At 59.7% G+C, this 23,509-nt stretch overlaps 1 non-coding gene across 1 annotated transcript; it reads left to right on the top strand.

Moving 5' to 3' along the window:
* Nucleotides 1-9,609: 9,609 nt before the first annotated feature.
* On the top strand, nucleotides 9,610-9,694 carry TRNAR-CCG (transfer RNA arginine (anticodon CCG)). Its single transcript has one exon. It is a non-coding gene; the product is annotated as a tRNA-Arg (tRNA).
* The last annotated feature ends 13,815 nt before the right edge of the window (nucleotides 9,695-23,509 follow it).

Here is a 23,509-nt window from a genome sequence, read left to right as displayed (position 1 = left end):
TGGCCTCCTTTAGACCATAGGAGCCGGCCAAATAGCTGCTGATCCTCTGTCTGGGAAGCCTGGTGGCTCTAACTCTGCCCTAATGTGACTCTTTGGGCACACTCTCCATCTGCAGTTTCTGAACAGCGCCTCATTTGTGTTCATTTTCGGGCTGGGGGAGTAGGGGCTGCGGGACGGGGGCTTGGCGTGTTGGGGCCCCGCGTTGTCAGTAAGCGGCTGTGTGCTGTCTCCACACACGCCGTCCCTCATGCGTTGGCCAGCCCTGCGAGGAAGTCTCCTATCCCCATTTCACAGAAGAGGGTACCAGGACCCCCAAGAGACCGGCCGCGCCCACAGTCTTCGAATTCGGGCTCGCGTCTGTCTAAAATCCATAGAGCTTCTCGCTTTGGAGATTCAGAAACGTCCACCTTTCAAATCCTCCACCAAAGCAGACTGTCAAGGGCAGCGCTGACGAGGCACGTGCCAGGTCCCAAGCTATTTTCAGGCCCCGCTTGGGCTACAGGCATCCCAGCACTTTCGACGGGTGGCGGGACCACCCCAAACATCCCCTGCCCCGAGAGGAGCAGGCGTCGCAAGAGTGGACGTGGCAAGATTGGAATGTGGACGTGCCTGGAGTCTGGCTTCAGCTCTGCCTTCTCTTGTTGTGTGCACATTATCATCTCGTGGATAAGGAGACAGCACCAGGCCCCACGAAACCTCTGTCTGCGGCACGTTCCTCTGAATTCTCTCCCGAGAGGCGGTAGGGGGCGCACTTATGGAGGGAGCCTTTGGGGGAAGTCTTCCAGGCCCCGTGGTCTCTGCGAGCCTTCTTTTCACGTGGGAAGTCCTGGAAAGCTTCCCAGCAATCCTGGAGGCCGGCAGGTTTCAAAAATGAAGTCTTTCGGAGATTTGAGGTTGGGGGTTAAAGAGAAGGCCACCCGGCACTCCTTCCCACCCGCCCCCCCCCCCCAGCTCACAGCTCCTTGCTCTTTTTGGGGGTGGGGGGCAGGGGCGTCCCCTGGGGGCAGTCTGCCTGGGGTCCCAATGCCTCCCTGTGGAATTCCCCGGTGGCCACAGCTCTCTGGCCCCAGGCTCACCTTCCCTGCAGGGACCATCTGCATTGAGACCTGCCCACCCTGGCTGTGCACCCAGCCCCCGATGGGAGGAGTCGGACCCAGGTGGTCCCCAGACATCCAACGGCCACCCCTTGGATGCCAGCTGATGGCAGGACCATTGGACATCTTGACGACCTGGGAGGGAACAGCAGTTCTGGGTTGAATGGTTCCGTCCTGAAAACGGAGGGCCCCCCACCCCCCTCCCCCCATGTGCAGGCAGGAAACCCACCACACCCCTCTCGGGTGGGGGGGGGGGCCGCACCGACTTGCACAGAGCCTGGGCAGGAGGCGTCTCCCCAAAGCCCTGCTCCCTCAGCCACTGCCCTCAAGGCCCCGGGAGGGGAGGGCCGTCTGCGCACACACACACGGACCCCAGTGTTCTCCTCACTTCACCCACAGAGTATTAAGACAATTTCAATTTGTTGTATCTTCCAATAAAGAGAACCTGGCAAACGCTTCTTCCAGAGTGGGAGAGCCTGGGGGGGAGGGCGGGGGGGGGGGGGGCTGGGGGGTGCGCACAGGAGGGGGAGTTACCAGGGACAGCAGGATGCGCACTGGCGGGGGAGAGGGGGGCCCCCTCCCCAGGCAGGCTGGGGCAGCCGCTGGGGTGATTGGCCGAGGCCTTCAGGCCATATGGAGGCCCCACCTCCAGACGTGCCTGGCTTGGGTTTCCCGGCCTTTGGCACTGGAAGGCCACACAAAGATAGTATTCATGGCGAGGCCTTAAATTCTCTCCGGAATGAGGCAGGGTTTAAATAAATACATAAGAAAGTTGGATCCTGGGGCCGGACTGGGCTTGCCCAGGGGGTGGGTGCTGTTAACTCTGAGAGAGAAGGTTCCCCTTCCCCTCCTCCCCCAACACACACACAACTTCGGGATGAATTACTTAAGATGCCTCTTCTGTGTCAGTCAATGAGGGACTCCCAGGCACCTCCATTCAGCAATAGTCAGTGAAAGACTTGTGTTTGATGATGGCCCTAGCGATCGAGACCGTCACCGTCCAGATGTTACATGACGAATTTAATCTTCCCGCAGGCTGTGAGGTGGGGCGGTCCTGGGGTTCAGCTCTTCGTCCCCTTACAAAGGGCGATGGGAGGCAATGTTGGGGCTGCAGAGACCAGGAGACCCCAAGACACGCAAGGTCCGTGCCCTCGCTCCGCTCAGGGTGACAACCAATTAGAAAACAAGATACAGGACTATCTGCCCCAGAGCCTGGCCCTGAAGCTCCATGTGAAAGCCCTTGGCCCCGAGCCACATGCCTGGGTAAGTGAAATGGGCATCATCATCTCTGCTTTCTAGGTAAGGAGGCTGCAGCAGGGACCGTGAGGTTCCCGTGGCAGGCGGCGGGCAAGAAGCGCTCCCTCCCAGAGGAAGAACACTCTCGGGTCATCTGTGCACCTGTAAGGACCACACAAGGTCTGGCCGCCCGCCCCGGCCAGCCCAGGACCAGCCGCTTAGAGGACCTTGCCTTCTGCACCTAGCCGTCCAGAGCGGGGTGCCTGGTGACCCTTTGCTTGAAGCCTAGGGCCACATTTTACAGCACTGGGGGATGGCCAGAGGGCAGAGAAGCGGCCGGGGCCACGGCGCCACATCACCACATGTCCAAGGGAGAGGGCTCCCCGGGCTGGGGCCTGCCGGTTCATGAGGTTTGGCAGCCAGAGAGCACAGAAGCGTCTTCCTGCCTCCCTTGGTGGGTCTGACCTCCACCAATGGGGAAGATTTGGAAAGGGTCAGGGCACCCCCCGTCCTGCCACAGGAGACGCGTGCCTCCAAGTGGGGACAGCAAAGGGGAGGAAGCATGGGGCAAAGTTCCAGTCTCATTTCTCAACAGAGTTAGCTAGTTACTCCCCGGAAATGGAGACTGGTTGAAGAGGCCCCACCTCCCCATACGTCAGGCCTGCTCCTTCGCTTGAAAAGGGTCCTTTAAGAAAGGCCATAAACGTCGAAACAGGGTCAGCTCTGCCCGAGGTTGACCAACGAGAAGGCAGCTGGGCGGGGCAGGACTCTCTGACCCTGAGCCGCACAGAGGGGCGGGGCGGTCACGGCCACGCCCCCCACCCAACCCCCTGCAGGGTTCTCAGAGCTCAGACCAGCGATGGGACCGGGCTCAGCTTTGCGGAGAACCCCCAGAGGCAAAGGGCAGCGAGGGAGGCAAAGTGTCCCTCTTCCACGCCTGATAAAAAGTTGAAAAAATGTATGTGAATTTTGCTTTCTCTGCCGTTCTATAGCCTCGCTAATTTCAATTTTTTTCCTTAAATTACATACCATTATTGAGCGTAGATCAGTGTAACCTTTTCAGAAGCAATGTTTCAAATGCCCTTGCGTAGGTTCCTGCTGAAATGGATGTAGTGTTCGGGGCCTTTTTTTTTTTTTTTTCCCCCTCGCACTATTTGTAATTATAAAAAATTGCAGCGACCTCTTTGTCCGTCATTAGAGAAAGTGCTGGGTGAACATGGTGACATCCATTTGAGGAATACTATTTACTATTCGGTTGACAGAATGAAGCAGAGTGGCGGGTACGGGCCTGGGGAAGCACTGAGCGGACTGTCGAGAGCAAAGACAAGTTGAAGAATCGCACGGGATGGATGGTCCCATCTGTTAAAGAAATGCGCATATGTACAGATTTAGTTAAGTGACTGTATATGCCTAAAAATATTTGGAAGGAGCCACAGCAACCAGTTGATTGCTTTTGGGGAACGTGCATTCTTCTGTACTTGAATCTGGTACCACAAGCCGGTACCATTTCTGTCACATAAAAATAGGGATTAGAAACAAATTACTCACCTTTGGGTAAAATCATAGCTCGGGGAGGAGTGCCCCCGACCTGCCCTGTGGGTTCCGGCCACGAGCCCACGGCCACCTCATCTGCACGTCCAGGTGGAGAAGCATGACCCCGGCGTGCGACCTGGAAGCCGGAGGGTCCCCAGCACGGCTGCTGTGCCGAACACAGACCTGGGAGCTGAGCGGGCCTCTTTCTGCCAGGCTGGCCGGGCACCAGGGAGGACATTGTCCAGTGATGGCTTCTGTTTAGATTGGCTGAGGCCTTCCCTTCTTTCTGGAAGTGGGTGGATGGCAGGGCAGATCGCTCCGAAAGTGCTTCCAGAGGAAGATAATAGACCCCATTGTGTGCGGGTAAGAGGCTGTCAGTCCTTGCCCCTAGCTCTCATTCAGCAGTCCAAAGGGGCTCTGATTATGACAAAGACACACAGTTAAAGGAAGGCTCACGGCTCTCTTCCCTCCGTCTTAAGAAATTCACGTGCAGCCACCTCTGAGTTTTGCCAAAAAAGGAGAGGGGAAGTTATACGACAGGCAGTGCTGAGGGTAGAGGGAGGGGCCGCACAGCTCGCGGGGACCAGATGGGTGACCGGTACTTTGGGTACCCGTATGGGGCCTGGGTGGCACGAATGTTGCATCAGGTACAGGGGCTCAGCAACACCCCTGCTCCAACCTACGGGGCACCCCAGTGCCCGGAACCCTGGGGCTGGGGGATGTGCCGGAAACAAAGGCGAGGGCAGCACTCTCCGAGACAGCTTGTCAAGAGTGCCTCACTCACGGTACCTGAGGGAGGTCAGAAGACACCGCCAGCCACATAACCCGAGGCATTCCCATCTCTCAGAGGGAAAAATAAGATTATGAGAAAGAAGAGGCAAGAGACCAGGCAAGCTGGTTGTGGTCGACTGCGCTGGGCCAGCCGCTTGGCAAGAGTGGAAGGGCAAGGGGGCGCCTGGGTGGCTCTGTCGTTGAGCGTCCCACTTTGGCTCAGGTCGTGATCTCGCAGTTTGTGAGTTCGAGCCCCGCGTCGGGCTCTGTGCTGACAGCTCGGAGCCCGGAGCCTGCTTTGCATTCTGTGTCCCCCTCTCTCTCTGCCCCTCCCCCGCTCGTGCTCTTTCTCTCAAAAATAAATAAACATTAAAAAAAAAAAAAAAGGAGTGGAAAGTCAAGGACGGAGGCCTAGGCAATTGCAATAGTAAAGAGCAGGCAGAGGCAGGAGTCAAGCAGTGAGACTGGCGTTGGCACGGGGGCGGCTTCAAGGAAGGCAGAGGTGTGGTGGTGTCCAAGGTGGCAGCGGGGCGAGGACCCAGAGTGTCCCCTGGATCAGCCACAGGGCATGAGGATGTTGGGCCGGTGCAGGGAGCAGGGGGCACGAGGGGGGGGGGGGGTGTGCTGTCATGTGGAACAGAGCCACTCAGCCACCTGAGAGAGGAGGCCGGGAAGGTCAGGGCCAGAGGCACAGTGTTTACATCAATGCAGGGGGCGGGTAGGGGTGGGCGTCTCCAGTGTGTTTGCAGGGCAAGGCAAAGTTGCTGCAAGCAGGGCAGGGGTTAGGGACAGTGGAAACAAGGCCTGCCTGGGGACATGAAGAAAGCTGGAGGGCTCAGGAGCCAGAAGGTTCTCCACCCAGACCAGCAGGTGTTGCTGGGAGCCTGCAGGGCAGAAGGCGGGATGTGCACTTTGTGACTTCCGCACTGCCGTTCCACCTTGGGGCTCGGCTCTGGGAGTGGGGCTCAAGTGGCATGGAGACAGAGGTGGCTGAAATTTAGAAGACCAGGAATCTGTGAGGATACAGACAGAGAAAAGGAGAGTCTATGGTAGGAACACAGTCCAGTGTGCCTATCGTGCAATTGTGTATCGCACCACACACACACACACACACACACACACACACACACTTGTGCTTGCACACACCACAGAGTCTGAATTGTGCGGTGCACAACCTGTGCAACGGTACACGCTGCCCTTTGCAGGAGCTAAATGTGGCATTTGGGCTGTGGATTTCTGAGAACGGGAATGTGAACCGGGCCCCCAAACAGTCAGATGCTGCTGTGGACACAGGAAGGTGGCACAGGACAGCTGAGGAGGCGATAATGTCCGTGAGAGGAAAATTAGATGACTTTTGTAGGAAGTAAACAAGCAGCTGCAGGGCCTGTGGACAGGGCCGGGAATGTCGGCTGCTCCGGGAGGCAGGAGGAGCAAGGGCAACCTCCCCAGAGGGTCCCGACAACGCCGGTGATGGAATCGGCATGCACTCAAGGCTGTGCGCAGTGCTGGGCACAACGGCAGTAGCCTCAGTAGCCTCAGTTTCATGGATGAGGAAGCTCTGTGAGATTAAATGCTGTCCCAGGGGTGGGCCCGGGATTTGGACCCAGGCACAGAACAGAAGGTGACTTGTGGTCAGGGCCCCCCCCCCCCCCCGCCCACATCCTTCTAGACCTCAGGCCGCCCACACGTGTTGCCGGCGGGTGCCCAGCCCACACGCGGCCCCTGGTCCTGGGGATGGGGCCTGCCCGAGATCTCCAGCAAGAATAGAGAAATCAAGTCCGTCCCAATTAAGTCCCACACGGGGACCGGGGGTCCCGAGGGGCCCTGCCACCTGCCCACAGTCCTCATTGTGCACAGCTAATCCCTTCCAGGTGTCTGCTGGCAGGCCCCCGATCAATTAGTCACCGCGATTGAAGCTGAGTGTAATTAATTATTCAATTTTGAGCTGTTCCAGCTTAATGCGTCTGAAATGACATCATGCAGCCTGGGCGTTCTGCAGGCGGGGACAAAAGGCAAACAGGTCCGAACAAAGCCCCCCGTGCACCTGACCCACTCTGAATCGGCACTAATCCTCTGCCTCCCAGAGTGAGCCCGCTCACCTCCACACCGCTGTCATGGCCCGCTCTGAGCAGGTGCACGGCCCCTCCGGGACCCTCGGCCTCCGGGTCACGGACCCCCGGCTTAATCAGTGTTCTGTCATCACCCTGGCTGCCCAACCCCACCGAGGGACGTGTTCCGTCACTCCTTCTTCGTGGGCTGAAGTCGCAGCTCCCGCTGGACGTGGATCTTCGTGGGCTGAAGTCACGCGGAGTGACCCCACAACAGTCTCTCTGCGGTCACCACCCCACCACCCTGCTGTCACAGGGCTGGAGGGCCCCTCGGGAGGCGAACAAACCCTGTGGGGGCGGCCGGAGCCAGCGTGATAGCAGAACTCTCTCTTTTGCTCTGGGCCCGGGTGGAGATGGCAGTAAGCAGCGGGCGGGGCGCCGTCCTGGGGGTCTTTCAAGGGGAGGTGGAGGGGCGCGCCCTGATCTGCACCACTGAGCCCAGCGTTTCCAGGGGGGTCACCTGCCCTGCTTCTCTTTGCTCTCCTGCACCACGGCCGGGCCCCACCCCCTCAGCGGCCCGTTCACAGCGCCTCCCTAACTGGACCCCAGTGCAGGCATCTGTCCAGAGTGACAATGTGCTCGTTTGAACAGTCCGTGGCTCCCTGTCACCTTGGTCGAGCGCAAGCCCTCAGCCTGGCTGTGGGTCCCCAGGGTCTCCACCCTGCCTCCCTCCTTACCCTCCTTCTCTCTGCGCACACGGGCTCTGTTGTCATCATGCCCGTCCCTCGCCTTTTGGGCTTAGACTGGCTTTCCCAGGCCTCGACGCCTGCCCCCTGCCCGCCCAGCAAACCCCTACACTTCCTTCCCTCTTTCCTTGGACACATGCGTGTGTCCCCCTCCGCGGATGGCGCCTCTTGTCTCAATGCGTCCTGAGTGTGTGTTTACACGGCGGTCCCAGCTGGGCTGGGCAGAGGGGACAGCAATCTTTGTCCCTCGCCTGTGTTTGCAGGCGTCCAGCCCAGTGCTTAGCACATAATGGACCCTCCAGAAATGTTTGTTGAATTCATGAAGGAAGAAATTATTAAATCGGCCAAATTGAACTCATTATCTCCCCCCTTCCTCCCTGCCCACAAGGGAGGCCTCGCACCCTGCATCTGGGATAATGGTGTCATTATCAGCCACTCAGCCCGCCCAGCTGCCCGCAGCCAGTGTATTATCCAGGCGGCTCAGAGAAAGACCCCCAATCCTGATCCCCACCCCCTCCCCCTGGCTCCGGCCTCATTGTCTCTTCCCCTCGCCTCGCCCCCCGCCGCCGCTGGGCCTGCACTCCGGGGGCACGGCCTCCAGCATCATCGCACATCCTCCAGGATGGCCCCGCAGGGCTTTTCCGCAATGCAAAACTGGGCACGAACTTCTGTGGTTTCGGATGCATTTCCCCCTCTGGGGACACACCCGAAGGGAGGCAAACCTATTCGCAGGCCCTAGTTCCCAGCAGCACCATTCACAGGGCCGAAAGGTGGAAGCAACCCAGCCGTCCGCGGGGTGGATGAAGGGACACACTGAATGTGCGGCAAGCACCCGGGGCAGCGCGACCGTCTTAAGGAGAAACCGAGCTGATGCGTGCTGTGACGCGGACGGACTTCGAAGACGGTCCGCTGGGTGAAATAAGCCAGTCCCAAAAGGCCAAATCCCGCCTGATTCCACCTACACCAGGTCCCCGGAGGACTCAAACTCACGGAGACAGAAAGCGGCTTGGAAGGGGGGAGGGGGGCAGGCGCAGGGGGAGGGGGTGGGGGCGGGTGGTTCACGGGGGCATGAAGAAGCTCTGGAGAGGAGACGGATGGGGGTGAGACTCCACCACAGCGGGGACATGTGTCACAGCACTGCACTGTATAATTAGAAATGGTTGGGGCGCCCGGGTGGCTCAGTCGGTTAAGCATCCGATGTCGGCTCAGGTCATGATCTCACGGTCCGTGAGTTCGAGCCCCGCGTCGGGCTCTGTGCTGACAGCTCAGAGCCTGGAGCCTGTTTCGGATTCTGTGTCTCCCCCTCTCTCTCTGACCTTCCCCTGTTCATGCTCTGTCTCTCTCTGTCCCAAAAGTAAATAAACGTTAAAAAAAATTTTTAAAAAAAAAAAAGAAAGAAATGGTTAAGGTGGCAGATTTCGCGCTGTGTGTCTTTACTGCGATTTGCTATAAATTCCTCAAATGCTCAGGGCGGCATCCAATTCCCGCACGGCCTTCCCTGCCGGGGCCCCCTCTCCACCCGGACTCCCTCACACCGACTCCACTGGGCGCTGCTCTCCCCGCCACGTTCTCTGCCTCCGCCCAGGTGGCTCCCTGTTCCCCCCAAACCTGCCCACGCGACCTGGCGGGCCCTCTCCTGGAACAACACAGCGCTGAGCCCGGAAAGGCACCAAGCGAATGAATGAAGGAAGCAGCGAATGCTTGGGTGTCTCCCGCCCCCCCTCCCCCGGCTGTCAAGCCGGACAGCAGCCTTGAGGTCTGAGGGTGAGGCCTGGGCGGGGGACCGACACCCAGGGGTACCGGGCCACATCCCAAGCCACAATTCCCTCTGGGGGAGAGCGAGGGTGTCTCACTATCACCCAGAAGGAGACTCTCGTGCTGGGCCGGTCCTGCCCTGATTTCCTCACTTTTCACCTGTTGGCTCAGAGTGAGAGCCACTTTGGGGCCGGATGGACTGAGCCTCAGTTTCCCCCTTTGTAAAACGGGGACCACCTGCCCACTGTGATGGGGGAGGAGACGACAGTAGGGGTGGCTACAGTTTGCCAGGCTGTGTCCCCAGCAAGCACCATGGAGGATGCTGGTTCTCCCTAGCCGGGAGCCCACGGAGCTCGGGGCGCAGTGTGGAGACAGAGAGGAAGCCAGGACGAATTCTTCATCAGAGCCATTTGAGAGTCAGGGCGCGCCTGGGTGGCTCAGTCGGTTAAGCGCCTGACTCCGGCTCAGGTCACGATCTCACGGTTCGTGGGTTCGAGCCCCGCGTCGGGCTCTGTGCTGACCGCTCGGAGCCTGGAGCCGCTTCGGAGTCTGTGTCTCCCCCTCTCTCTGCCCCTCCCCCACTCATGCTCTGTCTGTCTCTCTCAAAAATAAATAAACATTAAAAAAATTTTAAAAAATTAAAAAAAGAAGGAAGAGGGGCGCCTGGGTGGCTCAGTCAGTTAAGTGTCTGACTCCTGGTTTTGGCTCCTGTCATGAGCCCACGGTTCTGAGTTCGAGTCCTGCATCGGGCTCTGCGCTGACAGTGCAGAACCTGCTTGGGATTCTCTGTCTCTGTCTCTCTCTCTCTCTCTGCCCCTCCCCTGCTTACTCTCTCTCTCTCTCAAAAATAAATAAATTAACATTTAAAATTCAGCCAAGCTTTCCAAATCAATATTGTTATAGTTTGCCTGACCATAAATAAAAACTATTTATAAAAAAAAAAATGGAAGAAAAAGGGAAGGGAGAGGAAGGGAAGGAGAGAGAAAACACATTCAAAGGACTTGGCCCATCAGGGGGTCTGGCTGAGGCTGAGGGCAGGGGACACCTTTCCTTGGGTGGGGGTGGGGGGGGTAACACTCAAATTTCTATATCCTGAGGAAGAGCAGGGAGAAGGGGGTGAGCTGCCTGGGGGCCCCAGCCCCCCGGAGGCGCTCCTGCGGCCTTCTACAAAGCAGTCTTCTTGCTGGAAACACCTCTGATGAGGTGGGAACTTGCTGTGGAGACAGTGGCCACGGCTCCCAGCAAGCCTTCAGCCTCATGGCATGCCATGAGGCTGAAGGCTTGTCCATGGCCCTCCATGGGGAGCCTCCAAGGGCCTCCATGGCCCTTGTCCATGGCCCTCCAAGGGGAGCGCCCGCCCGGCGAAGGGGAGGGTTCAGAGCGGAAGGCCAAGGCTCCAGCCTGAAGCAGCTTCTCAGAGTCCGCACCGCCCCTTCCAATCCCCTGCCCGAGGCTCTGGGCTTCCGGGGAAGTCACGCAGGGAGCCTCACCCCTCCAAGTGTAGCGCACGGTGAGGACGGGGCTCCGGGCCTGGGACCCCTGAGTTGGGAAGCAGAGGGAGCAGGTCTGTCCCCTGAGCACGAATTCCACCCCTCGGCTCGGCCCGAGCAGGCTCGCAGGCCCCTGGTGCCCAGTTGAGCCTGCTGGGGTGGCCCGCGGTGACACGGGGCTGGCACGCCTCCCCGTGCGGTCATGTCTCATTGCCGCTGCGGCCTAGCTGATTAGCACAGTAACCACCAGCCTCAGGAAGGAGGTGGACTTCAGAGCGCCAGGAATTAAGCTGAGACTTTGCAAGTCCGTGCCTTTGCCGGCCCCGGCTAGCAGCGTGGATCCCCGGGCGCAGAAGCAGGCCTCATCCAGACTTGGCTCTGATGCCCTCATCTGTTGAGTAAAGCGGGGTCACTTCAAGGCGAGCGACCCCCTCGGCTCGGAGCCTGCTCCGGCCGTCCCCGCGGCGGCCCCCCGAAAGCAGGTCCCGAGGGCAGTAGCGTGGCGGCCGAGCCGGGCGGGGTTGCACCCTCGCATCAGGGGAACACCAAGCCCGTGGCTTTCTAAGAAAGGATTTTGGCCAACGCCTGTGGCAAGAGCATGACCACATGGCTTGGCCACAACCGAGTCTGTCTGTGTGGGATTCTCCAGGAATCGTGTGGCTCAGAGGATGTGGTCAGAGGAGGAGGGAAGAGGCGGGAAGCCCGACTCCCAGGGTTTCAAGGACACCGGCCGGGGCTGCGGCGACGAGCCCGAGGGAAGGGAGCGCAGACACGCACGTGGAGAGAAGACGGGGCCGAGGGGCTGGTTTTGTTTATCTGAAACTTTTGAGGACGAACAGCGGACACGGAGGTGGGGACAAGGAAGCGAGCCTCCACGCGTCCTTCATCCAGGTTCAGGGGCCTGGACGCGTGCCTGCTCAGAGGCCACATCTAAACCCGTGGCGGGGGCGGAGGGCACCCCCTCTCCTCGCGCTCTGACCGGCCGAACCAAAGCATTCTCCGCCCCGGTCAGCTCTCTTCTGGAAGCTTTCTCTGCACCCCAGGCCCATGCCCTTGGAAAGCCCTCCGTTCAAACGAGACCCCCCCCACCAAACCACCACCACAGACATGCGCACAGGGCTCTCTGGAAAGTCCCTCCAAGTCTTTTGAGGTGGCCCCAGAACAGGTGGCATGAAAGAGAGCAGGGGAGCTACTTCGGGCACCGAGAGATGGCCATGTGCCACCTGCCTCTGTCAGAGCCCCGGCGCCCGTGATGAATGTGCTCAAGTCCGAAATAGTCTTCAAAGCAAGTGCCACAGGCGGGTCCAAACTCAGACTCCTGGGGCGATTGGGTTTCATGATCCGCCTGCAGCCGTGGTTACGGGGTAGCACGGACCTTCTCACCCCTTAATTATAGTTCTGGCATTCGAAAAACACACCAACACCTCTCCCTCCCCTGGCGCCCTGGCCTCATTCCTCCCCACTCCCAAACGCTCCGAGAGCCGGAGATAATCCCCCGGCCCGTTTATGACCGTCCCCGTCCCTGTCCTCCGTGGTCTGACCGCACACTCGTTGGCCCGCACCTCCCAGCTGCCTTACAAGGTAATATTGCTCGCGGAGATGCTACTTTGGGAAGAGTCAAGAGGACAGAGAATGTCAGGATCTTTTTTTATGCACTGAGCCAAGCCATTCCAGGGGCCTCCGAGAACAGGCGGTGTTCTGTATCTGAGACAACTTGAACACACGCTCTCCTTCCAGGGGGCCGGAGGTGGAAAAAGTAAGCCCATGGCCTCTTTGGCTCGAGTCGGACGGAGCAAATTAAAACATTGAGGAATTTTCCCCTTCCAACTGCAGATCTGTTTTAGGTCTGATGTCTGTCAACCAAATTAAAATAGATGAAAGCCGGCCTCAACTATGTCCCTGGGTGGAGAAGGGAGACACAGCCTTCGTGATGGGGACTGGTGACCTCGTTCTGGGCTGCTTCCCTGATTGACTGCATCTCCAGGGTGGAAAGTGGCCTGGGCGGCCAACACTCCCGCTCCTCCCCACACCTCTGCCCACACAGGGGACACGGTACGAAAGCCAAAGGGGAACGGCGGGGTGACCAAAAGTCCTCCGGAGGCGAAGAAAAGGCCCGAGGCGGGGGGAGTCAAGCCCACAGGAGCGGAGTGGGGACGCACAGAGTCCTGGCGCTGTGCGGGCCGGTGAATTTAGTATGGGTCCGAGCGGGGTGTGCATCCTGCACGCTGTGTCCACTCAGGGCTGCGTGAGTAGGGCGACCCATCCACAGCACAGGAGGGGACAGACCTGCACCGCCTCACCCTGGTCCCACCCCCTGCTGGACCCCTCCTTGTGAGAGCAAAGTGAGCACTTCGGCCCTTTTACGTTGGAGAGTGGGCAGGACCCTGGGCGAGAGAGAAGAGCCGGGCCACCCAGACCGCTGGGCTGGGACAGACGCTGCCAGGCAGGCGTGAGCTGGGAAAGGGCCCCAGCACGGTGCACGGACACAGGGGCTTCCAAAGTGTCACCCCGGTCGCTGTGTGAACACCACAGATCCAGGTATAAAGTGGCAATGAATTCCTAATGCCACCTAACCGCCCCCCCACCCCAGCCTTCCCTACAGAGTCCTCTCCAGCTGGGAGAGGGGGTCGGCAGGTGGAGGGAGGGGGGGCCCCAGGAGAAGGCTCCAGGGAGCACACACCATAGCCAGAACCCCTGGAAGAGGGGCCCCCGCAAACATTCTCATTGAATCTTCTCACAGAGCCCATTCGAGGGTTGAAGCGTCCCTGCTTTGGTCACCAAGTGGCAGACAGGGACGTGTTGGGGCCTGTCCAGGAAGCAAGATACGTGCATCAGGCAGCCTGTCCCTCCGAATGCCCAAAGGAGAGGTCCTATACTCCTCTTCCCCTCAAGTCTAAGCCCCCAGGGCTGTGTGTGTGTGTGTGTGTTGTGGCCGGGGGGGGTGGGGTGGGGAGTACATTGAACTCAAGGGGAAACCACAGAACGGCTCCAAAAAGCTCAGGGGCTCCCCTATCAGTCGCCACCCTGCTCCCCTCCCTCTGTCCTGCCCCGGCCTGCAGAGAGCATTTTGCACGTAGGTCATGCCCTCTGCGACTCTTCCCGTTAGATCACTGGACAGAAATGTGGCATTTGCTGTCCCCGCACATGGCCGTAACCAGATCGGCATGAGCTCCTTGCCCCCCCTCCTCCTGGGCCCCACTGGCACCCTAAAATAGCCTTGATGTATGTATGGCATCTTCTGGAACAGAGCAGCCCTGATCATTTAAACATTCCTGGAGTCTTGTGCATGCCTGGTAGTTATCAATAAGGCAGGTGCCACACACGGGGCTCATTCCTGTGGGGGCCCCTGGATCAGCAGACCACGTGGCTGCCGTGGCTGGGGGCTGATGTCAGTGGCCATGTCGGCCCGGGTTGATGGATTGCCTCCGCTCATGCTGACATCGATAATTATAGGCTGGGCATCAGGACTGGCAGGGGCCCAGCTCCAGGGCCTTGACCCCAGCCACCTCTTTTTATAGAGAGGGAAACTGAGCCCAGAGAGGTCGCACAGGGATTTGGAGACCCGGGGGTCTGCACACCTCGTGCACTGGCCGTGTCCTAGGCTCAGCAGAACAGGCAGGGAAGGTGGGTCCACTGAAGGCCTCCTGGTGGGAAGGAAGCTTTGTATCCCATTCCGTGGCAGGAGGAAGTCCTTTGGTCCTTGAGAACGGGTCCTGAAGAGAAAGGGGGTTCAGAGCACAGGAGTGGCCCTTGCGCTAGGACCCTCAGCATGTTCAGGAACACCCCGGACGCCCCTCTCTGAGCCCCACTTTCTAGAGCCGGACAACAGTTCGTCCCGCCCTCGCCACTGCTGACGTTGGGGGCTGGATCCGTCTGTGCTGCGGAGGCTACGCTGTGCATTCTGGGATGGTTAGCATCCCTGGCCTCTGCCCACCGCACGCCAGTAGCATTGGGCTGTGAGAGTCAAAAACGTCAGTTGGCATCGCTCGATGTCCCTGCTGTGGAGGGATGCGTGTGCCTGGTGACCCCCGCCCCCAGGCCCCTCCCTGGTCTGGGAAAGAAGCCTGCGGCTGCCCCCTCCCCGGACCCTCCTCCTTGTTACCATCTCCCCAGCGGGCTCTGGGGTCAAGTCGCTGCCTCCCTGTGCTGGGAGGGGCCATCCTGCCTAAGGCTGCAGGAGGCTCAGACCTTGGTGCGGGTCCCCAGGGTGCGGACGTGCTCACAGGGCAGGAGAGGGGCCGAAAACACAGACGGAAAGGCAGAAAAACAAAGTGCTGATTTGTCCCAGGAGCCAGGAGGAGACGCCCAAGCCGGTGGCCAGCAAGGAGGCAGAAGGGAGTCAGAGAAGCAGGGCGGGTCGAGACAGCACAGCCCGCTCAGGGGCTGGCCTGCTCTAGAAGGGCCACAGGGAGCCCATCCTGGTCGGATTTCACCTTCCGAGTGGGGATCTCCTTCCCATCTGCCCTGCAGGTGGATCCCTCCTTTTTTCCTGGACGAGGGCTCCCCAAGGTACCCTTCAGCAAGCAACACTTCTCAGGGAAACACCTATTCATTGGGCCCCACGGCCAGAGCCCAAAGGCTGAGTGTGGCCTTGGGAGGGGGGGGTCAGGTCAGCCAGGGGCCAGGGAGGCTCTGGGCAGTGCAGGGAGAGCCCTGGCAGAGGTTGTGTGAGGCTCCAATGACCCCCAACCCTGTGCCGCCCCCACCCCCCTTGGACGGGGCCCCTCCCTGTGGATGAGCTACACACGAAGGGCCTGGGCCCCGAGAGGTGCTGGTGGGCCTAGGGGAACCAAGTGAAGGGGGTGTGATTCGAATCCCAGACAGCACTCGGGATGATGTCTCAGCAGCGGCTGCCACAGAAAACGGGGAGCAGGGCCAGGGAGCCGAGGGCGGTGCTGGGTCCCGGCCCAGACCAGGCAGCCCAGCGGGCTTCAGTGCGTGCATGCTGCCATCGTGTGGAGGCCCAGACCGGACATCCCGGGAGCTGTGGGACACCCCCAGACCCCCACTGGGACCCTCTCCTGGCCAGGGCGCCTCTGGCCCCCCGGCTGCCGCCCTAACCGGGCCCAGATGGCCTTGGCAGAGGGGCCGGCTAGTCTGCCTCATCCTGGGGGTCCCAGAGTCCGGCCAGAGGGGTGGGGAAGTGGGTGGGTGGTTTGCATGGGCAAATCTAGTCCCAGGGCCTGTCCAAGAAGGTTGACAGTGGGGAGGCAGTGGGGGAGGGGAAGGCAGCCTGGCTCAGCAGCCTGGGACCCTCCCCACACCATTTCCTCGCTCATCCTGGAAGGGTGCTCTCCTCAGTGGACCGTGGGACACCCTCACCGTGGCAAAGGCTTCTCATCACCTCCCCTCCCCTCGCCCCTGCCCCTCCCAGTGTACATTGCCTCCCTGCCTTGGAGGGAGAGTAGGTTTCAGACAAAAGAACCCTGGGGTTGGCCTCAGACCCACCGTAGAGCCTGCAGGAACCCTCTCCTCAGGCTCCGCCTCCGACGCCCTGGTCCCCTGTGAAGCCCCCCACCCCCACCCCACGCCCCCAGGCAGCTGCGACCCTCTGCCGATCACCTGCCTCGTTAAACAGCACAGTGGCGGGGGCAGTCAGGGTCCTGTGGGAAGCAGACATACATTTGAGGACTCAGTTATGAAGGGGACAGTTTGGGAAGGTGCGTGAGGCGACAGGAAGGCGCAGTCCCCCCCTCACCCCTGGGCACATTCCAGGGCCTGGGTTCCACCCAAATCCGCAGGGCCAGTGAGGGAACAGTTCCTGGGCCCCGCAGGGACGAGCAAACGTGTCAACCTCCAAAGCCCCGGTCACAGAGGAGGGTAAGGAGGCGGGCGGGGAGTGAACCCAAGCAGGGCAGGCTTCCAAAGCGGGTTCTGAGCGGTGTCGGAGCCCGGAGCCGGGCGTAAATCAGCGGGGCATCCCCGAGCGCACCGCGGCTGGCTGCCGCTTCTCCCACAGTGGGACGTGCTGGTGCCTTGATTTACATCCCGGCAACGGCCCTTCATCTCGTCCGGGACGGGACGGGTGCTGTGGGGAGCCTGCCGTTGGAAAGGGGTGGGCCGTCGGAGGAAGCCCCCTCCCCTGCCGGCTCGGCTCTGTGCCCCGGGTCTGCTGGGCTCCTGCCTCTGCTCTGCCCCGGGCGGGGGGTGGGGGTGGGGGGAGGCACCAGCTGGGGAGGGCAGGGCAGGGCAGAGGCCGGGCGTTTCCTCCTGCTCCTGGGTGGGCAGCGGGGTCCCTGGTCCCTCGGCCCTTCGCTGGGCGGGGCTGGGGCGGGGTGGCGCGTGTGTGCCTGACCGTTCCCTGTGGTTGCCCAGCTCAGGGGCTATGACATCTCTGCGGGTATCCCAACACCTGGTGAGTCATTCTTCAGTCTGAACCACCTGAGAGGGATCCCGTCTCCCGTCAGGACTCTGGGAACCTCCAAACACGCACGCGTGCACACACACACACACACACACACCTGTCCGGCCCCAGACATTTCATCCCACCTCCCCGCGTTGGGTCGACCGCATGCAGTCGCTGCCTCCCCGCCCGGCAGTTTGACACAGCTCCCGGGACAGCTCTCAGGTCTGCCTGCCTGGCACCTTCCCCCCACGGCCCGGGGCCACGGCCCCACGGACCCAGCCACGGCCCCACGGACGGGCCTGCTGTCAGCCCACCCCTGAAAACCGTCATCCAGAACACATCGTTCCCCCGCTTAAAACCTCGGGAACAAAACCTCAAGTCCTGATGTCTGGCGAGACGCTGCTCACCCGCAGGGCTCCGCTGTTGAGCTCGCTGGGCCCTTGCCCTTGACGCTCCCCCTCCCAGCCAGCCCAGCCTCCACTCTGCTGCTACCTCCTGCCATCCTCCTGCCGGCGAACCTGCCGCCTCCTCCGAGATGCCCGCCTCAAGCCCACCGGCACTCTCAGGGTTTCCTGTTCCTTTCTTTGGGAACTTCTAGCAAGTTCTTCCCCTCTTTCTGCTCTCAGTCCCCTCCTGAGCCTCTGGCCTGTCCCCTTCCTGCTCTCTCACGAAAAGCTGGGAGACAAAGACACGCTGGGGGTCACGGGGGTCTCTGAAGGTCCAGCTGAGGGTCCAACAGGCAAGAGTCCCCCCACTCTGGGGCCGCCTGGGCGTAGCCTGTCCAAAGGCATGGAGGGGAATGGAAATTTCCTCCCCGCTGGAGAATCTGGTGGACTTCCGGAGAAGGTTCTGGGCGAGCTCTTGAAAGTAGCTGATTTGAGAATTCAGTGAAATGTTTGTAATTTCTCCCGGCAAGCCCAGTCGTGGGTGATTAAAATAAAACAACCTAATAAACACCCCCAGAAGCCTTTGCACATACGTTCTTATGGGGATGCTTAAGAAAATTAAGGGTTGAAGTGATTTTTTTTCCCCCCAGCAAGAAAGATTGGGCCACTTAATTAAGAGCTGTCCTTAATCTTGGACAAACTAGGTCTACTTTCTTCAAATTATTGCACATTTCGCTAATTCCCTGCCCCCTCCCTCTACTTGAGGGTGTCTGAGCAGGAGTTCCCTGAGCAATTTGAAAAGGCTGGATGTAAAGACGGTCTCATTTTCTTCTGCCCCAACAGAGCATCTCCGGGCTTGTTGTTTGCAATGGGGAGAGGAAGTGGTGAGGGGCTGGGAGCACAGGGAGCTTTATTAGCATCCGCGCTGGGGCCGCCTCATCAAGGGGAGGCACGGGCACCTAGCACATCTGACAGAGCCTGAGATGCGACAGGTGTGACAGGCAGAAAGCTTAGAGAGTTCCAGAATGGGGGCATGGGTGCACCTCCCTGGGACCCACAAAACAAAAACAAAACCAAAACAAAACAAAACAACTTGCAGGGAAGAAAGAAGGGCCAGGCCGAGCACTGAATTAGGACCTGTATCCTTGGGGTGCCTGGGGGGCTCAGTCGGTTAAGCGCCCAACCTCAGCTCAGGTCATGATCTCACGGTTTGTGGGTTCGAGCCAGAGCCTGGAACGTGCTTCGGATTCTGTGTCTCCCTCTCTCTCTCTGTCCCTTCCCCGCTCACTTTCTCTCTCTCTCTCTCAAAAATAAACGTCCAAAATAAAAAAAAATTTAAAAAGACCTGTATCCTTGGCATCTCCGCATTTCCTGCCACGCCCCATTTGACAGTTGGGGAAACTGAGGCTCAGAGAAACCGAGGCCCGGGAAGTGGGGTCGCTGCGGCGGAATGCGGGTTTGCCCAGCCAAGGCGGTGTGCGTCCTGCTCCGCCACCTGTCCACCCCGCGGAGACTCGGATCTGCGAGCCACACGGCACGCGGCTCGGGCCATGGTGCACGGGGCTGAGTGTGTCGGGGACCCGCAGGCGCCAGCTCGGGGGCACCTGGAGCGGACAGAGCTGGTTTTGCGGACTCAGCCACCACCCCCGTGCCCTCCTGCCCGCAGCACTTCCGCTCTCCCCTCTCCGAGTCCCTGAGGTTTGGGGGACAGCACCCCGCCCCGACTTCGTGGGGGGCCCCACCCCTGGCCCACTGCCCGGGGCTGCTGAGCGACAAGCGGAGAGACCGAGAGAACGAAGGCGCCTGGTGCAGGTGAACGGGTGCTGCTGGGTCTGCCATTCCCGGCTCCCTGTCCTGGGGGACCAGTCCCCCTTCCTTTCACTCCAGCCATCCGGGGTGGGTTTCCTTCAAGAGCAAACGCAAGCGTCCTCTGTGTTACAAACCTCGGAGACGACACAGCCCGCCCCTCGCCTTGCGCCAGGAGTACAACTGGGTTATTTGGGAAGCCAGGGCAGGAAGCACTGTGAGACGGGGGGAAGGAAGGGGCCTGATGGAGCCAGCGGGGCTCAGTCCTGCTGGGGGGCCCATGCCACCTGTCCCAGTCGTCCCCTGCAGGTGCACGGGGCCCTGCTCTGGGAGTATTAATGGCCCAGCACTTCTGGTCTATCCTGTGCTCCCCAACAGCCAGAGAATGTGTCCAGTGGAGTCAGAGTGCGTGCAGCGGGGAGCCTTCCGGTCCGCATCCACAGGGGTAGCGAGAGCCGAGGGGTGTCTGGGCAGAACCAGGATTACCGGCTGTATTTTATAGGGAAGGAGAGAGACGAAGGGCTTTGAAGGGACAGCCTCACGATGACACAGGGTATCAGAGGCAGCCCTGGGTCCACCCCGGTCCCCCGGCTGCTTCCCTACCTAGAGTGCGGCACCCTCCTTCCTCCGTCCGTGTCCGCCCGGCGGGGGACAATGCTGAACTGCAGGTGGCCCAGGCCAGTGACTGCATCTTGACAGCTCAGGTCAGCCAGAATGCTTTGCCTGAGCACCTGTTCTGTGCCACCTCTGTGCGGAGCCCTCAGACTCTGGAGAACAGAAAACACCGCCCCCTCCTTGGAGGAGGGCCCGACGCCAGGTATGTAAAGAGCTCAGGGCACAGAATGTGTCTTGAGTTTTGCAGGTAACATTAATGATTCACTAGCAGCAGAAATAAAAGGTCCCGTATGAGCAGTCTTGTTCAGGTTACAACACATCTCCCAACCCATCCCATTTTTAAAAATCTCACAAGGCCTATGTCCTCATGTGTAAGAGGAGGTCGCCGTCCCTACCTGCAGGACGGAGGTGTCCTGTGCCCGGAGTTCGGTCAACTGGAAAGTTTGTGCCCCACGTGGGGACAGTAGCAGGGGCCAGCGGCAGACCTTGATGTTAGATTCCCAGCAGGGACTGTTTGGATTGCCAGCAACAGAAATCCAACTCAAACTCGCGGACGAAGGGAAGGGAATTTAAGAATTTACGAACTTGTGAAATCTAGGGGCTCAAACACTATTTCTTCTCTTTCTTTCCCTTTCTCCCTCTCTCCTCACTCCTTCCTTCTTATCTCTGCTTCTCTATCGGTTTCCCTGGTTTTCCCCTCTTACTATAGACGCCTCCTCTAGGAACTCGGTGCTCATATGTATCAGGTTAACGACGCCGGTGGGAAGGATCTGATTTCTTCCTGTCTCTGTAGATCAACACAAGCTTAGGAAATGAGCCCTAGTGATTGTCCAGCTGGAGAGGGAGCAGGGATCTGTGGTTGACAACCCCACCAAGACCTGAATGGCTCCCCAAAGCAAGCAGGTCGGGCTGTCAGAACAACCTTCCGGAAGCATATATTTTCTTTTAAGGTTTTATTTTTAAGTAATGTCTACACCCACCATGGGGCTCAAACTCATGACCCTGAGATCAAGAGTCACATGCTCTTCCAGCGGAGCCAGCCGGGTGCCCCTGGGAAGCATATTTTTTAATACGTTTTTCATGTTTAATTTATTTTTAATTTTTTTGATGTGTATTTTTGAGAGAGAGAGAGAGAGAGAGAGAGAGACAGAGCATGAGTGGGGGAGGGGCAGAGAGAGAGGGAGACACAGAATCCGAAGCGGGCTCCAGGCTCCGAGCTGTCGGCACAGAGCCCGTCGCGGGGCTCGAACTCACCAACCATGGGATCATGACCTGAGCTGAAGTCGGACGCTTCACCAACAGAGCCACACAGGCGCCCCAATACATTGTTTTTAAGTTTATTTATTTATTTTGAGAGAGAGAGAGAGAGAGAGAAAATGCAAGCATGGGAGGGGCAGAGAGAAAGAGAGAATCCCAAGCAGGCTTCCTGCAATCAGCACAGCACCGGACATGGGGCTCGATCTCACGAACCATGCGATCGTGACCTGAGCCAAAACCAAGAGCTAGACACTCAACTGACTGAGCCACCCAGACGGTGATCTTCGGATTGTTTCTTCTCATATTTCCAGGCAGTTACCGGAACACACTTTGGGTCTCTATCCCAGAGTCCAAACTCGGGCTTTAACCGAACATCAGATGCCTCGAGAAAGCTCACCATTGATGTAGGTGCTGTGGTGCGCGTCCAGATTCTCTCTCCAGGAGAATCATCCCCCCTGCGCGGGGGCCCCTCGCCCCCCAGCTGCTCACTGTTGGTGGCATACAGCTGCCCCCGGAGTCCTCTCTGGGGACTGCCTTCGTCCAAAAAGGCCTGCCTCGCCCAAGGTCACACCTTCCTTGCCGGGCGGGGGGCCGCCCGTATCTAACGACCAGGTGGTGTGGATAGAAAGGCTTGGCGCCCTTTCCCTAACGTGGATCGTGTTTGACGAGCCATCCCAGGCGCACGGACCCCGTGGGACGCACTGAGGCCTTGGCCGTGACGCCCCAACTTCCGCCGCACCCCGCTTCCTGCAGCCCCTCCCGGTAGGTTGGCTCCCAGGGACTCTCCCTGATAGACTTCGTGCGCCCAAGTCTTCCTCTCAGAGACTGAACACCGGGGAAGCCAGCCCGAAACAGATAGTGCCAAGAGGGTTCCGAGGGCCTCTGAAATGGGATTTTGGAGCCGGCTCTGCCACCAGATGGCTGGCAGTGAGGACTCTATCACCGGTGACTGGGGAGCATTGATAGCCACCGACACGGCAACTAAGACCAGCGGGAAGAACGCCCGGGAGAGTTCAGCACACCGGGTATTCGGGGAGAAGCAGGGAAATGATTGCCCTGGCCGCTCTGGAATTGGTTGGCTGTTGCTGGGGGCAACTGAACCATTGGAGGAAGACAGGCAAAGGCTGAGGGTGGTTAATCACCAATTAAAGGCTAATTAAGACAACCAGAGGGTCTCCTGAGCACCGTGTGAATTAGAGGCTCTCATCTCCTGCAGCTGGGGGGGTGGGGGGCGGTGGCAGAGAGAGCCGAGGAGCTGGCTCAGGACGACACGGAAAGGATTGCCGAGCTGGGGAAGTTTGAATTCTCGACCGTGGGCAGGTCTGGCGCATCGGGGTCAGGGCTGGGGCCAGGACCGCTTGAAGGCTCTCTCACTAACGTGCCTGGCGCCTGGGCGGGGAAGGCAAGCAGTGGGGGGCCGGAAGACCTGGTGCTCCTTGGGCACCTCGATCTGGCCCCGTCTCTCCGTGTGGCTTCTCACGTGCTGGCGCGGGGCTCCAGAGCCCGTATCCCAGGAGAGGGAGGACACAGCAGGCGGAAGCTAACACGGCCTTTTGTGACTTTCCCACGGTCTGTGACTTAAAGCGGTGGTAGGCGCGGTCTGCCCGCAGGACCGAGCTTCGGGCGGTGCCCGCCGATCCCACCCCGTCACCCACTTTGTACGGAAAAACCAGCGGCTGGAGGCTGGAATACACACGGATCCTTGAGCACCGGGCAAGCACTTCGGCCGGTTTCTCGAAGACCCGCAAAGGGAGCGACGAGGAGACTGGCAAGGAGGGGGTGGGAGGAAGAGGCCCCGGGGGCAGACAGGACAGGGTATGGGAAGAGCTCAGGATGGCGGGAGGACACCTCCTGGGACATCTATAAGAGGAGAAGCAAACGCGTGCCTGAGGACACACGACGACTGGACCGGCTGATGACAGCCAGCCTCTGTCGTGACCCAGGGGAACGTGACCCAGAATAGCCACGGGCCCCCCAGCAGGGCCTCCCACTGACCACCGCTGAAGGTCCAACCTGCCGGCTGCAGAGGCCGACGCCGAACTCCTGATGAGCATATCCTTTGATGGTCTCCGTCAGCCACTTGGTGGCAAAGCGACTGCAGAGCCCCTGGGCAAGGCGGCGTTTTGTCTGACGGGAGCTGATGCACCTGTAGCCTATTAGCCGTTTCCAGCGACCCATGAACCGAGAGGGTATGTCTACAAGCAGAGAGGCTCGTTATACGGGATGGGCTCGCGTGGTGATGGTGCGGGCAAGCCCACATTGGCAACAGGGACTGGTAGGCTCGGACCGGGAAGATCCAATGGCGCGGTGCCAGCCCAAGGCCGGCAGCCTGGAGACCCTGGGCACCCAAGGGAGCAGACGAATAGTGGAAGCCAGTCTGCTGGAGAATATCCTCTTGCTCCGGGAGGCTGATCTTGTTGTTCAGG

This window comes from Panthera pardus, unplaced genomic scaffold, assembly GCF_024362965.1.
Source record: "Panthera pardus isolate Hobbes unplaced genomic scaffold, ASM2436296v1 HiC_scaffold_24, whole genome shotgun sequence".
Lineage (NCBI taxonomy): Eukaryota > Metazoa > Chordata > Mammalia > Carnivora > Felidae > Panthera > Panthera pardus.
This window is presented reverse-complemented; position numbering and strand designations above follow the sequence as displayed.